At 44.9% G+C, this 14,996-nt stretch overlaps 1 pseudogene; it reads left to right on the top strand.

Annotated features, from left to right (window-relative positions):
• Positions 1-14,996, top strand: part of LOC110965432 (echinoderm microtubule-associated protein-like 6) — a 155,876-nt pseudogene that overhangs the window by 96,341 nt on the left and 44,539 nt on the right.

Here is a 14,996-nt window from a genome sequence, read left to right as displayed (position 1 = left end):
TTGTTATTATTGTGTGTCTCTTTCTGGTTATTTTTTGTGTCATTGTGGTCATTTTGGTCTGTGGTCTTTTGTGGGTATCTGTGTCCTTTTTTGATCATTTTGTGTATTTTTGTTATTGTCAGATTTTATTAATCCCCAGAGGGAAATTCTGTTATATATATGTCTGTTTTTGGTCATTTTATGTATTTTTATGATCATTTTGTATTTTTATAGCTGCTTTGCATATATTTGTGGTCATTTTGTGTCTTTGGGGTCACTTTCTGTATCTTCCGGTCATTGTGTGTCTCTTTCTGGCTGTTTGTTTTCTCAATTTATTCAGTGGTCATACTGTGTCGCTGTGTTTTTTCTGTGTTTTTGTGGTGATTTTGTGTCATTTTGTGGTTGTTTTTCTCGGTTTTTGGTCATTTTGTGATCATTTTGTACATTTCTGGTTGCTTTATGTCTTTTTGTGGTCATTTTCTGTGTCTTATGGTCATTTTGTTTCACTTTTTGGCTATTTTTTTATCTCATCGTTGTCATTTTGTTTGTCTTTGTGGTCATTTTGTGGGTTTTTTTTATGTTTTTGTGTCGCTTTGTGGTCATTTGTGTGACTTTTGATCATTTTGTGTGTTTTTATATTTGTTTTACAGATTCTTGTGCAAATTTTGAGTTTTGACTTTTTGGTGGTAATTTTGTGCTAGTGTGTTTCTGATCACACTGTGTGTCTTTGTAGTTGCTTTGTGTCTTTTTGTGGTAATTATATGTTTCTTTGTGAGAGTTTTGTGTTTCTCCTGTAATTATGTATGTCTTTGTTGTCATTCTGTGTCTTTTGGGCTTGTTTTGTGTCTTCATGTGGTCATATTGTGTCTCTGTTGTGTTCAAGAGAGAGACAGCTCATCTGAGTCAATGTTGTTGTTTTTTCACCTGATTTAAAGGTGTACTCACTTTGTCTCTCTGATCTGATCTCAAACCTTATTGATTTACCTGTAGATAATGACAAATGTGTATAATCAACAAGTTAAATTGTTTCTGTTCAGGGTTTTGTGACTGGAGGGAAGGACGGAGTGGTGGAGCTGTGGGACGACATGTTTGACCGCTGCCTGAAGACGTACGCCATCAAGAGAGCAGCGCTGTCTCCAGGATCTAAAGGTACTTCTATACACAGATACTACTACTACTATTACTGCATCTATTACTACTAATAATAATAACTTTAATATGTATGGAATAAACAGCATGCATTAGACAAATTAAATGTATATTGAAAAATTCACAGTATAGTATAAGATTATATTATCTAAGTAGTGGGTGTGAGAACGCTTTAGTCTGTAGCTTCTTAGTGAACACAAAAACTGATTTAGTTGAAGCTAAAACTGAAAATATGAACCGAAGTTTTCCAATACCTTTTTGCGTTATAGTTTTTCCTGTCATCCTCCTTGTGTAGACCACAGATGCTTTTGTAAGGGTGACCTTTCTTTTACGTGCATAGCTGTTTTCAACTGAATTGTAGTCAACACCATAGTTTCTGTGTTTAGTAAAAGATTTATCAAAACCTGTGCTGTCCAACACTGCCATCATGTGGACATGATGACAGATTCCTCTGTAAATATCATCTGCTTTGGAAAAGAGAGCAGTTGCTGAAAATAAATCAGAACAATAGTCAGCAAGATGAGACACAAAAAGACACACAACAGCTGCACAAAGACAAATGTTGACAAAAATACACATGAAAAAAACAACTACAATGAGTTATAAAATCATTACAAAGACAGAAAAACAATAACTAAAAGACAGAAAAAGATCACATATAGAAAAAACAATAATCAAGAGAGTTAAAAGAACCACAAATAGAAATAGTATGAGACTTGAAAGAGACTCAAAATCCCCACGGTGACTCAACAATAAGACACAAAACAATTGCAACAAGATAGAAAACAACCACAAAAAGACATACAGTGAACACAAATAGTCACAAAACAACAACAAAGTGACAAAATGGCAACAATGAGACACAAACAACTTACAAAGAGACATAAAATGACCCCAAAGACACTCAAAAGTTCTACAAAGAGACACAAACAACCACAAAATGACACAAAATACCTACAGGGACACAAAACTGCCACATCAAAATACAAAACAACTACAAATTGTCACAAGAGACAACAAACAAGTACAAAGAGACACAAACAACAACTGAAACACACGGAAATGGTCACAGAGAACCAAAACAACCACAAAGACACACAAAACAACCACAAAGAGACACTAAACAACCACAAAGTGACACAAAATGACCTCAACAAGACAAAATAGGGATAGAACAACACAAAGGTATGTAAATGAACCACAAACAGATGCAAAATACCTAATACAAAGAGACACAAAACAACCACTAAGAGATACACAACAACCACAAAGAAACACAAAGCAGCCACAAAGAGACACAAAACAATCACAAAGAGACGCAAAACAACTACAAAAAGACACAAAACAACCACAAAGAAACACAAAACAACCACAAAGAAACACAAAACAACCACAAAGAGAACTGCAGTCTGCTGTTTCATAATCTGTTCGTACATGCAAAAAAATGTTTCAACCTGAATCTCTTCACCTTTACACCTGAACAATGTGTGTATATCTGTGTTTTTGTCCCTGTGTGTCTGCGTGCATGCATGCGTGTGTTTGCAGGTCTCCTCCTGGAGGACAACCCGTCCATCAGAGCCATCACTCTGGGTCATGGTCACATTCTGGTGGGAACCAAGAATGGAGAAGTTCTGGAGATAGACAAGACCGGACCCATGACTCTACTGGTGCAGGTGTGTGTGTGTGTGTGCGTGTGCGTGTGTGTGTGGGTATGGTCGGGTGCTGGCTATAATTGTGGGGACCAAATGTCCCCACAACTGTAGGAAAACCGAAAACAATGGCACTTGTGGGGACCTCATTTCGGTCCCCACAAGTGTTTTCTTGGCCATGTTGTTGTTACTGAAAAAAGTAAAAGTGCAAAAAGTTTCTTTAGGATGAGGCATTGTTTTGCTCTGGGTTAAGATTAGGGTTAGGGTTAGGGGTTAGGTATGAATGGGAGTCAATGGTATGTCCCCACAATGATAGAAAAACACAGTATAGGTGTGTGTGTGTTTGTGTGTTGCCATGGTGAAAAGAGCTTTGTGCTGCCATCTGAACACACAAACAGACCCTTTACAGCCCACGATAAACACATTTTAGTGTGTGTTTATGATCCATTGCACAGCTCGTAAATACAGATAATACAGTTATTTTACTTTGATTTACAACAATTTGTTGAAAATTTCACCCATGTTTTCCCTAAAAAAATAGATGCTAGTCAGTGAATGTCTTCCACAATTTGCCATGAAATTATAAAGGAAATGGAGAAGTGTTATGCTGCCTCAGCATCCTTTAGGCTCTGAGCTGCCTGATAGACAGAACTCAGGACAAAGTAATGCCTGGGCCTTTGTTTGCGTTAGTATATGTCTATCAACTTTTCTTTTATCCTGTTTGTCTTATTTTGTTAGTATTTTCTGAAGAACATCAAAATATAAAGGTTCTTTATTCATAAAATTTTGTATTATTACATTCTTCCTACTGATTAATGTTTTTATTTTTGCTCCACGCACTATAAATATGTCACTGCATATTACATTCTTAATTTACTTCCATCTCCTCTGCTCGGTGCAAACGCTGCCTGCAGTTCAGCCTAGTTCAGTTAAAAAAGTTCCTGAATTTTTCTCATGTGACTGTTGATTGCAACTTTCTCATTGATCAGTTTTTGGTTGCATCGGAGAGTGAGGAATTTTTGCTTTTTATAGAATCTGGCTCAAGCAAACAGTTTATTTTTTAGCTATTTTTAAAATGACACATGTGGAATAAACTTGTTTTATGATATATCACGATTTTAAGATAGATAGATAGATAGATAGATAGATAGATAGATAGATAGATAGATAAACCTAAAATTATTTAATGTGTGTTTTCGCACACAGGGTCACATGGAGGGTGAGGTTTGGGGTTTGGCATCTCATCCTCTACTTCCTGTCTGCGCCACTGTCAGCGACGATAAAACACTTCGACTCTGGGAGACGTCGGCAAATCACCGCATGGTGGCCGTTCGCAAGCTGAAGAGAGGTCAGAGAAAAGATACTGTACATTAACCTGCTGAAATACAAGCAGTGTTTTTTTTTTTTTGTCACATTGACTGCAGGCTCATTTTTTACTCTATTGCACCGCTATGGAAACAGAACAACCATGAAGAAAGAGAGAAAACTCAGAAATGAGTTCTCTCTCGTGTGATACAGTTGGAACTGCATAAATCATCAAAATCAGTCAATGAATCAAAATTTTATTTCTTTCATTATTGTTTTTTTTAAACAATGAAAAAACCTGAAATCAACATCAATCAATCAACACACTACAGATACTTTCCTGTTTATATTTTTAACTTGTCTCCTCCTTGCTCTGTGTAAACACTGCCTGCAGTTCAGCCAAAAACTCTCCTTGACTGTTGGTCACAACTGAGTCAGTTGGTTGCATCAGGGAGCGGAAATTTTGCAGAATCTGTTGAGAGGAGCAGTTTGCTTTTTAGCAAATTTTGAAATTAGATATAAAGTTATTTGGATAAAATCTTATGATTTTTAGCTTCGATTTGGTTAATTTTCCTGGTGAAAACAGTAGTCACACATGGTTAGTTCAACATCCATCAAAAAGTAAAATATCTAACTATTTTTTCTGTTTTATAATTTCTGGCTCTGAAAAATGGTGGAATTTTGGTGATTTTATTAAACACAACATTCTGCTCAAATCCATTTGCAGGTTTAGGAGTTCAGAAAGTTACACAATATTTGATGTGATTTTAAAAAAATTTAAAAAGTAAGATGTCTTTTAAACCCGCCAGCATTTTTTTGTGTTTGGAAGGTTAGCTGAAGATCCTGCACACCTCACATCCAAACCATTTGTCCACTTTTACATTGATTTCAAGGCAATCATTAAAAACTGATTTCAGTTCAGTTTTTAGGGACCGAGCCAGCGAAGCGGCCAGCGGAGCTGGCGAGTTTAATGATTTGAAACTTGCTGCTGAAGCATTTCAGTTGAAGTCAGACTGATGCTTCGTACATCTGGTTTTGATTTTAAATTTCACAAACTCACACGCTGAGTCATGCTGAATGACAGAAACAAATTCAGTTAATTTATCCATCCATCCTCTATACACCACTTTATCCTCACTAGGGTCGCAGGGGGTGCTGGAGCCTATCTCAGCTGACTCGGGCAAAGGCAGGGGACACCCTGGACAGGTTGCCAGTCTGTCACAGGGCTACATATACAAACAATCAAACTCACATTCACACCTACGGGCAATTTAGAGTGATCAATTAACCTCCGCATATTTTTGGACTGTGGGAGGAAGCCGGAGTACCCGGAGAAAACCCACGCATGCACAGGGAGAACATACAAACTCCATGCAGAAAGATCCCAGTCCCAGAGCGGGATTTGAACCGGGGATCTTCTTGCTGCAAGGCAAAAGTGCTAACCACTACTGCACTGTGCAGCCCTCAGTTAATTTAAACAAGCACAATTAACTAGCACATTTGCTGCTATCTTAAATAAAAGACTGAGATACACTGATTTACAAATTAGGACTTTGTTGAATTTTCCCCAGGGTGTGACATTAACCTGAGGTTTTATGGATGACTACCAACACAAATAACTGTTTTCAGCACAGAAAGTGGCTAAATATTTGTTGTTTACTTGACCTTAACAAGGAGACAATGTTCATTTCTGATTTGTGAAGTGTTTGGACTCACTGAGGGTCACTGGAAGGAAAAAATTATTACAAAGATGGAGGGTTGGGGGTTTGAACTTTTGACTTCGGACTAGCAGCAAGTCAGGGAATAATTAAACCTCCGCAGAAAATATAAACTCATTACAAGCAAGAAAAATATCAATTCTGATGGACTGTTTGTTCCAGGCGGTCGCTGCTGTGGCTTCTCTCCCGACGGTAAAGCGTTGGCGGTCGGTCTGAGCGATGGCGGTGTCCTGGTGGTGAATGCTGACACTCTGGAGGATCTGCTGAGCTTCCACCATCGCCGGGACGCCATTTCTGACGTCCGCTTCACCCCAGGTACATGAAAAACACACTTACATTGTACTACAAGAAGATTTTAGGCTTCAAACGTGTGCCTGTCGTGGTAAAATCTGGTTTTGATAAAAATCTGTAGTGAAGCACTCACAATGTCCAAAACATGGTGCAAATCTCTTTTTACAACAGAGACTTGTCACGGCTTAGCGGGTTGGACCCGAGCAGAGAGCCACACTACCAAGGCTGGCTGGGATGAAAATGTGCTTTATTGTTGGGAGTGAATAGTGGCTCGGTGGGGGGAAAACCAGGGTGCAGGAGCGGGGAGCGGCTGATGTAGTGGGGGGTTTTGGCCAGGTGGGTCTGGAGGCTCCGGGAGGTTGGGAGGGAAGCAGGACAGGGGGTCCAGGCAGGAACGGGGGGTCCAGTGAGGGGGAAACCGGTGATGAATGGGTTGGGGAAAATGGACGAGGGTTCTGGGTGGCTGGATCCTGGACAGCTGGGTCTGGGTGAAGGCAGGAGAAAACAACGTAAGAAAATGGCAGGAACTCAACAGATTTTACAAGAGGCTAGAGAGCGAACTGAACTGCGTAGTCTTTGTTCAACAATCTGGCAGGGAGTGGAAGGATGAGCCGGTTCTTATTCCTGAGGAGAGTAATCAGAGTGATGTCCCTCAGATGTGCGGGAGCCGTAGAGGTGGTTGATTGCCTGAGTGGAGTCAGCTGGGAAGCTGAACTCCACTCAGGCGCCGAGCTGTAGAGGGAGAGACAGGGGTAGAGAAGTATGGAGTAAGATTACTGTCAAAAGTATTCATCCACAATTCTAACCATTCGTATTCGTAATGTTAAACATTTGTATGTTAATAAAAAACTTGTACACAAAATTCTGCTGTCATATGCATGAGTTTGATAAATTAAGGGTTAGGATTGTTTTTACGAGTATGAACCTAAAAGTTGTGAGTGCAACTCTAATTTCTACGACTACGAAGTCTTCCCTGTGAGGACGAATTCAAGTTTATGGGTACGAGTAGAAAAATACTGGAATGACGTCACATAGGTCACAGGGGAAGGTAATCGAACACCGATTGCTCCAAACGCGCATGCGCCATTTATAAAGAGTAGACGCCGGGTGGACCCGGTGGACCTACCGGGGCAGGTGACGCCTCACAGGTCAAGTAAATAACACATCCAACTTCTTGTAATTTATTTATTTCATGAAACTGTACTGTTTTAATTGATATACAGTTTATGGACGAAAGACGGTACTGCTTAGCTTGCACGCTAACGAGCCGGGCCGGTGACACATTAGCCTTCTAATGCAAGGAGGCTAATGAGGAGGCTAAGGAGGCTTAATAACAAAACAAACATAATTTGAGATTATGAATCGTGGCAATTGGCGTATGAATCAGCCCATTGTACAGCCTAAATTGCTGTAAATTAAGTCCAGTTTTAGTTCTTTGCAAACTCAGACACGTGCATTAGTTTAGTTTACAATGAATCTGGCGGAGTTCGGTAAAGTTGGAAAGATATTCACAGATTCGGACTTCCGGCATCAATAACTCATGAGATATATGTTGTCAAAACATGAACGATGCCTCTTTCAAATCGTTGTAAGGTAGACAATGTGCTACAAGGCCAATTTTATCAAAAGTCGCTGTCTTTCAAGCTACAGAAATAACACTGGCGTCTATGAGCAGCCGGCGGTGCAACGAGTGAACAGGGACCGTCTGCAAATAGCAAAACCGCTGCAACAGCGAAAAGAGACACAACACATTTATTCAATAACTTTACTCTTGTACCCTGTAGAGCCACTAAAATCACTGGAGCCATGAATCGGCTGCGGCTGGTCATACTACAACTCTTTGTTTGGTGCTAAATGAAAAATTGAATTTTAAGGATTTTTTATGATTATTTTATGAGTATTAAAATTCAGTAACTTCACTCTTACACACTGTACAATCACCAAAATCACTGGAGCCATCAATTGTCTCCTGCTGGTCATACTACAACTCTTTGTTTGGTGCTAAATTAAAAATCTGAATTTTAAGGAATTTGTATTTTTTATAATTATCATTTTATTAGTAATAAAATTCAATAACTTCACTCTTACACACTGTACAATCACCAAAATCACTGGAGCCATCAATTGTCTCCTGCTGGTCATACTACAACTCTTTGTTTGGTGCTAAATTAAAAATCTGAATTTTAAGGAATTTTTATGTTTTGTATGATTATTTTATGAGTATTAAAATGGCACTTTTCTTCATGTATGTGGTATATTTTATATAACACACAGGAAAAATGGCATAAGGGCATAATGTACTTGTTTGTCCAAACACATAATTCTGTATAGTAATGGAATTTACAATCCTTACCAAAGAGAGTATCAGATAACACCAATATACCAAACAAACTGTTTAGACTGTCACCTCAAGTACTGATGATTGAGAAGAAAGACGATAAGACACTTTATTGCAAAGTTTCAGTGTCAATTGATTCATTTACACACGTGGACAAAATTGTTGGTACCCCTCAGTTAAAGAAGGAAAAACCCACAATTCTCACTGAAATCACTTGAAACTCACAAAAGTAACAATAAATAAAAATTTATTGAAAATTAAATAATCAAAAACGTTAGGTTACTCATGTAACCCCGGTTCTCTGATAACCGAGTGAGGTATCTCACTATGGGAAACGCCCTCTGGCGTGACCGATCATGGAAGCTCCAATGACACCACGTCTGTCATATGACAGACCAATCATCTCGAGATGCATGGGGCAGCCTGCCCCCCTTATAAGCGCCCCCGCGCTGCACCCACCATTCTCAAGCATATTTCTTCCACCCCACTGATGCAAGTAGGGCAGTGTTGTGAGATACCTCACTCGGTTATCAGAGAACCGGGGTTACATGAGTAACCTAACGTTCTCTTTCAAACCTCCTTCGGTATCTCACTATGGGAGATATAGCCCACTCCCGGATTTGCATGCTCCGAAGCCCACAAAGCCGCGACCCGCGATGAGTCGACACCCTAAACCCTCCCCAAGGGCTAGCACGCAATTAAGATGTACCCACACTCAGGACTGAATGAGCCAGAGACGTCTCGGTCACGTCCAGCCTGTAATATCGGATGAATGTGTGTGGGGATGCCCAGCTGGCAGCGGCACAAATATCCCTCACAGATGTGCCTTTGAACAGGGCCCATGAGGTGGCCATACCCCTGGTGGAGTGGGCCCGAAGCCTCTCCGGGGGCTGCAACCCACGACTTTCGTACGCCAAGATTATAGCCTCCACCACCCAGTGTGACAGGCGCTGGCGCGTCAGGGCCCTCCCCTTGTGAGAGGGAGCCCACGATATGAAGAGCTGGTTGCTCTTCCTAAATCCCTTAGTCCTGTCCATGTAGATGCGTAACGCCCTCACAGGACAAAGCAAATTGAGCCGTCTCTCATCCTCCCCTGCAAACGGCGGTGGGTGAAAAGCGAGCAGCTCAAGCGTGGAACAGCTGTAGGCAGAATCACTAACCTTAGGTACAAACGCTGGGTTAGGACGCAACGTTACCTTCCCATAATCTGAGGAGAACTGAAGGCATGAGGCATGCACAGACAAAGCCTGTAACTCGCCTATCCGTCTAGCTGACGTTAAAGACAGCAGCAGGACAGTCTTAAGAGAGAGCGCTCTTAAATCTGCACATTCTAACGGCTCAAAGGGCAACCTTGTGAGCGCCTCCAGAACCAAGGGTAAATCCCATGACGGAACCGGGTGTTTACGCACGGGACGCAGCCGACGCGCACCCTTCATAAACCTCTTTATGAGAGGATGCTGCCCGATAGGCGCACCTCCAAAGCCCACGTGACAAGCTGAAATAGCGGCCAAATAGACCTTAATGGTGGAAAAAGCTTTATTACCGTCCAATAAGTCCTGCAAGAAGCACAACACATCTGGGACAGAACACTGAAACGGAATGATAACTTTAGTCTCACACCATTTTTCAAACACGCGCCATTTATTGTCATATAATGATCGCGTGGAAGGTGCTCTTGCACACTGAATAGTCTCAATCACCCTCGTCGGGAGACCAGACTCGTGTAAATTCACCCTCTCACGTACCAGGCCCAGAGAGCTAGACGTTCGGGGTTCGGATGAAAAATCTGCCCGCGCGCCTGTGACACCAGGTCCGCGCGTAACGGTAACGGCCATGGCTGGCCGTGTATGAGCTGTATCAGCTCCGCCATCCACGGTCTGCTGGGCCAGTAAGGAGCTATCAGGATTAATGAAAGCTGCTGCTCCCTTACTCTGATCAGAGTTGGAGTGATGAGGAAGAGAGGGGGGAAAGCATACAGCAGCGCGTTTGGCCACGGGTGCGCCAACGCGTCCGCTCCCAGAGGCGCGTCCCGGTCTCGTAATGAGAAAAATAGGGGACACTGCGCGTTTTCGTGCGATGCGAAGAGATCTACGGACGCTCGGCCGAATCTCTCCCACACCCGGAGAAGCACTTCGGGGTTCAGTCTCCACTCCCCGTACAAGGGATTCCCCCTGGAGAGTAAATCTGCCCCGCTGTTCAGTGCACCCGGAACGTGCGCCGCGCGTAACGATAACAGGTGCTCGCTGCTCCATAATAACAGACTCTGAGCTAGTCTGTGTAATTTTACAGAGCGAGTGCCTCCCTCCCTGTTTATGTAGGCCACTGCTGTCGTGTTGTCCGCTCTGACCAGCACATGACACTTCCCCAGGAGGGGCAGAAAATGTCTGAGGGCTCGGAAAACAGCCAACAGCTCCAAGTAGTTTATATGAGCCTGACGAAGCGTCGGGGGCCAGGTCCCGTTCACTGACCTCCCCTCGAAAACCGCTCCCCACCCCGTTAACGAGGCATCGGTTGTAACTGTCTTCCTCATCACAACCGCTCCCAATGGGACGCCGGTAGTGAATATCCCCGGGTCTCTCCAGTGACGGAGAGCCAGGAGGCACTCCGGGGAAATCCTCACCATACGCCTGAGGTGACGTCGTGCGTCCAGACGCAGAGAGGATATCCAGCGCTGAAAATCCCTCATTTTCAGCAGCCCGTGTGGAATGACAGATATTGATGACACCATCAGCCCTGACAGCCGGAGACAGTCCCGTAATGACACTGAACTTCCCCTTCGAAATAAAGCCAGGTGTTGGTGAAATTTCTCCACCCGAGCATGGGACAGAAAACTCCGAAATGAAACAGAGTCTATTTCGAGGCCCAAATACTCGATCTTCTGAGTAGGAGACAAACAGCTCTTTAAGGGGTTTATACTGAAGCCCAAGCTGCTCAGCCTGTCTATCAGTCCCCGCGTATCCTTCTCCGCGTTCTCCTTGTTGGGAGCACAAAGGAGAAAATCGTCCAGATACGCGAACACTCTGAGGCCCGATGCTCGCATCGGGTTCAGGGCTGCTTCCACACACTTGCTGAAAACTCTCGGGGCTAGTGACAGCCCGAAAGGCAAGGTCTGATACTCGTATGCCATTCCCCTGAAAGCGAACCTGAGATATTTTCTGTGTGCGGGATATATGCTTACATGAAAATAAGCGTCCTGCAGATCCACTGAAGTGAACCAGTCGCCTGGACGAATGGATCGGAACAGAACCTTGTGTGTGAGCATTTTGAATTTGTACTTTCGGAGGTGTAGATTGAGGCAACGCAGATCTAGGATCGGACGTAATGAACCTCCTTTCTTTGGAATGAGGAAATACCGGGAATAAAACCCCTGATTTCTCTCTCCCTCCGGTACAATGCGAATTGCCCCTCGGCTTAATAGAGAAGATATTTCGCTCTCCAAAGCCTCCGCGGCTTCCCCCGTAGCTTCTGACATTAGCACACCGTTGAAGCGGGGCGGCTTCATTGCAAACTGCAGCCTGTAACCCTTGGTAACTGTTGTAAACACCCAGGGGCTCACTGTGCATGCGCACCACTCCTCTGTGTTGACAGCAAGAGGGCCTGGTGGCCTGAAGCTTAACAATGGACCAGCTGCGCCCTCTGGGGGAGACAGACTGTCCTGCACCTCTTGATTTCTCTTTTTGTTTTGTATTTGCTGCGCCCTCGGCTTTATGAATGAACCTGGCTGCGACAGCTTGTTTTTTATTGAAAAACCAGGAGAAGTGCTTAGTGTGAACATTGCACTTTTTCCCACTTCCCTTTGAACTGTCTCCGTGGAGCGACGAAGGGGGGAAAAGAAACTGAGCACTGGGGGAACGAGTGCGTATTTCTGTCTGTGAACGGGATGACCAAACGGGGCCGTTACACAGCGCTGACCGGAACATTGGTCCAAAACATCCATCCTCCGTTTCTTGGGAGGAGAGGGAAACACGTGGTCTGTTCCGAGGGGGCTCAGAGCAGGGATCTCCGTGAGTGCTGACTGCTGAGCCTCTGTTCCCGCGAACCACGACACCTAGGCCGACCGTTTCTTCTTCCCGTCCGGAGGGCGGGACGGACGGTTTGGATCGGTGCCTGGAGCGGCAGCTACTGCGGCAAAGGACTTTTTGGGCCATTGCCTTTGATGCTGAGCTCCGCGTTGGTGAGACGCTGGCTGCTCAGACGTGCGTGGTCTGGGCTCCTTATAGCCGCCGCTGCGCACTCTCGCTGTAGCCGCAAATGCCTGGCGAGATGGCGGTGTGGGGCGAGAGGTAACCTTGCGAGGAAGGCAGAGGTCGAAGGCTTCTCCCTGCTTCTTTCTCAGGTCACTGGTTTGCTGCATGGCCGTGACAGCCTCCCCAAATAAGCCCTTAGCCCTTGACGGGTTAAAGGGAGCGTCAATAATGACCTGTTTTTCCTGGTCAGACAGGCTGGAGAGGTTCAACCAGAGCGCTCTCTCCCCTGCCACTGCAAGCCCCATAACACGGCCGCAGCCTTGTACCGCACCTCTAGAGACACGGAGAGTGAGGTCGGTGACAACACATATTTCCTCCCATATCTTGGGGCTTGGGGAGCCTTTATCCAGGAGGACCCCCATCTCCTGGAAAAGTTCAGCCTGGTAGGCTGTCAGCAGAGTGACAACATTTAAGTTTTTCACTGACTGGGCTGCTGATTTGTACATCTTTTGGTACATGGCGGCAGAGAAGCGCTCCGTCTTCCCCGGGAGGGTGGGACCCGCCGCGGTGAGCGCGGACCGGTGGCTGGGGTGGAGGTGAGAAGCCACCGCCTGCTCCACTGCCGGGGGATCTCCGAGGCCCCACTCCTCGCTGTTAGCCACGTCCAGGCTGGAGTAACCCTTGACGGGGACTCTGTGGCGAAACGGTTTGTCCCAAAACCGCTTCATCTCCTTCATGCATGCAGGGACGATGGGCATGACCTGTTTTTTGACGCTGGGCGAGAAGGCAGAATTTTGCCGTCGTATAGATCCCTTTCCTCGCCCTTGTCATCCGATGATGCGGGCCAGTCTATACCCAGCCGGGATGCTGCCCGCTTACACACCTCATGCAGGTCGACCTCCGAGGGTGAAGAGGGGGGTTGGATTTCTCCGCCAACGGAGCTGCTGGGTCGGGATGCCGGAGTCGGGGGGAGGATTGCGTCCTTGTCATCCTCCTCGTTCTCGTCGTTAAGGAGGTCCAGGTTATCATCCTCCTCTCCGCCCCCCCCCTCCGTATTCGTCCTCCGAGTCGAGGAGCTGGTCGAATAGCGGAGGGAAATCCGCCACCGGGGGGTTAGCCCAGTCTATGTTAGCTGTAACCGGCTTGACGGCGCTATCGGAGAGGCAGGGGTCGGCTTTTGAACTGGCCGAGACCCTGAGGCGCCTCTCCAGGATCCTGGTTGGCATAGTGCTGCAGTGCTGGCAGCACTCGGAGTCTGCGAGTGAAGCCTGAGCATGCTGCACTCCCATACAAGCAATACAGAGAGGATGTGGGTCTCTCCCTGAAATGCTAAGACCGCAAGAGGCCGGGCAAGGACGGGACTCGACGTCCTTCACCTTGCCGCTAGCCGTTGTCCCCTTAGAGGAAGCGGTAGCCATAGCCGACCTCGACGGTCAGTAATAAAACACCACCACCCTAATACCTTAACGGTTAGCGTGATAAGTGAACAAAAACACACACTTTCGCGACGAAAGCAGCGATAAAAGTGAATCCTGAATCAGATATTCACGCTCGGTGACTACCTTGACGGCGCGTCGGAAGAGCAGTTGAATGAAAATCCAAAATCAGGACCGCTGAGGAGCTATGTGATGATCTTCACGTGGAAGAAAACGAGAATGGTGGGTGCAGCGCGGGGGCGCTTATAAGGGGGGCAGGCTGCCCCATGCATCTCGAGATGATTGGTCTGTCATATGACAGACGTGGTGTCATTGGAGCTTCCATGATCGGTCACGCCAGAGGGCGTTTCCCATAGTGAGATACCGAAGGAGGTTTGAAAGAGAACAGCCATTACTTTTGAATTGTTGATTAACATAATTATTTAAAAAACAAACTAATGAAATAGGGCTGGACAAAAATGATGGTACCCATAACTTAATATTTTGTTGCACAACCTTTTGAGGCAATCACTGCAATTAAACGATTTCTGTATTTGTCAATGAGCGTTCTGCAGCTGTCAACAGGTATTTTGGCCCACTCCCAGCAATCGGTGTTTGATTACCTTCCCCTGTGACCTGTGTGACGTCATTCCAGTATTTTTCTACTCGTACCCATAAACTTGAATTCGTCCTCAGGGAAGACTTCGTAGTCGTAGAAATTAGAGTTACACTCACAACTTTTAGGTTCATACTCGTAAAAACAATCCTAACCCTTAATTTATCAAACTCATGCATATGACAGCAGAATTTTGTGTACAAATTTTTTATTAACATACAAATGTTTAACATTACGAATACGAATGGTTAGAATCGTGGATGAACACTTTTGACAGTAATCTTACTCCATAGAGAAGCGGATGGGAGACTGAGAGCGAGACAGGGGTAGAGGAACAGGAGAGAGGAGC

The sequence above is a fragment of the Acanthochromis polyacanthus genome, chromosome 15, assembly GCF_021347895.1.
Source record: "Acanthochromis polyacanthus isolate Apoly-LR-REF ecotype Palm Island chromosome 15, KAUST_Apoly_ChrSc, whole genome shotgun sequence".
NCBI lineage: Eukaryota > Metazoa > Chordata > Actinopteri > Pomacentridae > Acanthochromis > Acanthochromis polyacanthus.
This window is presented reverse-complemented; position numbering and strand designations above follow the sequence as displayed.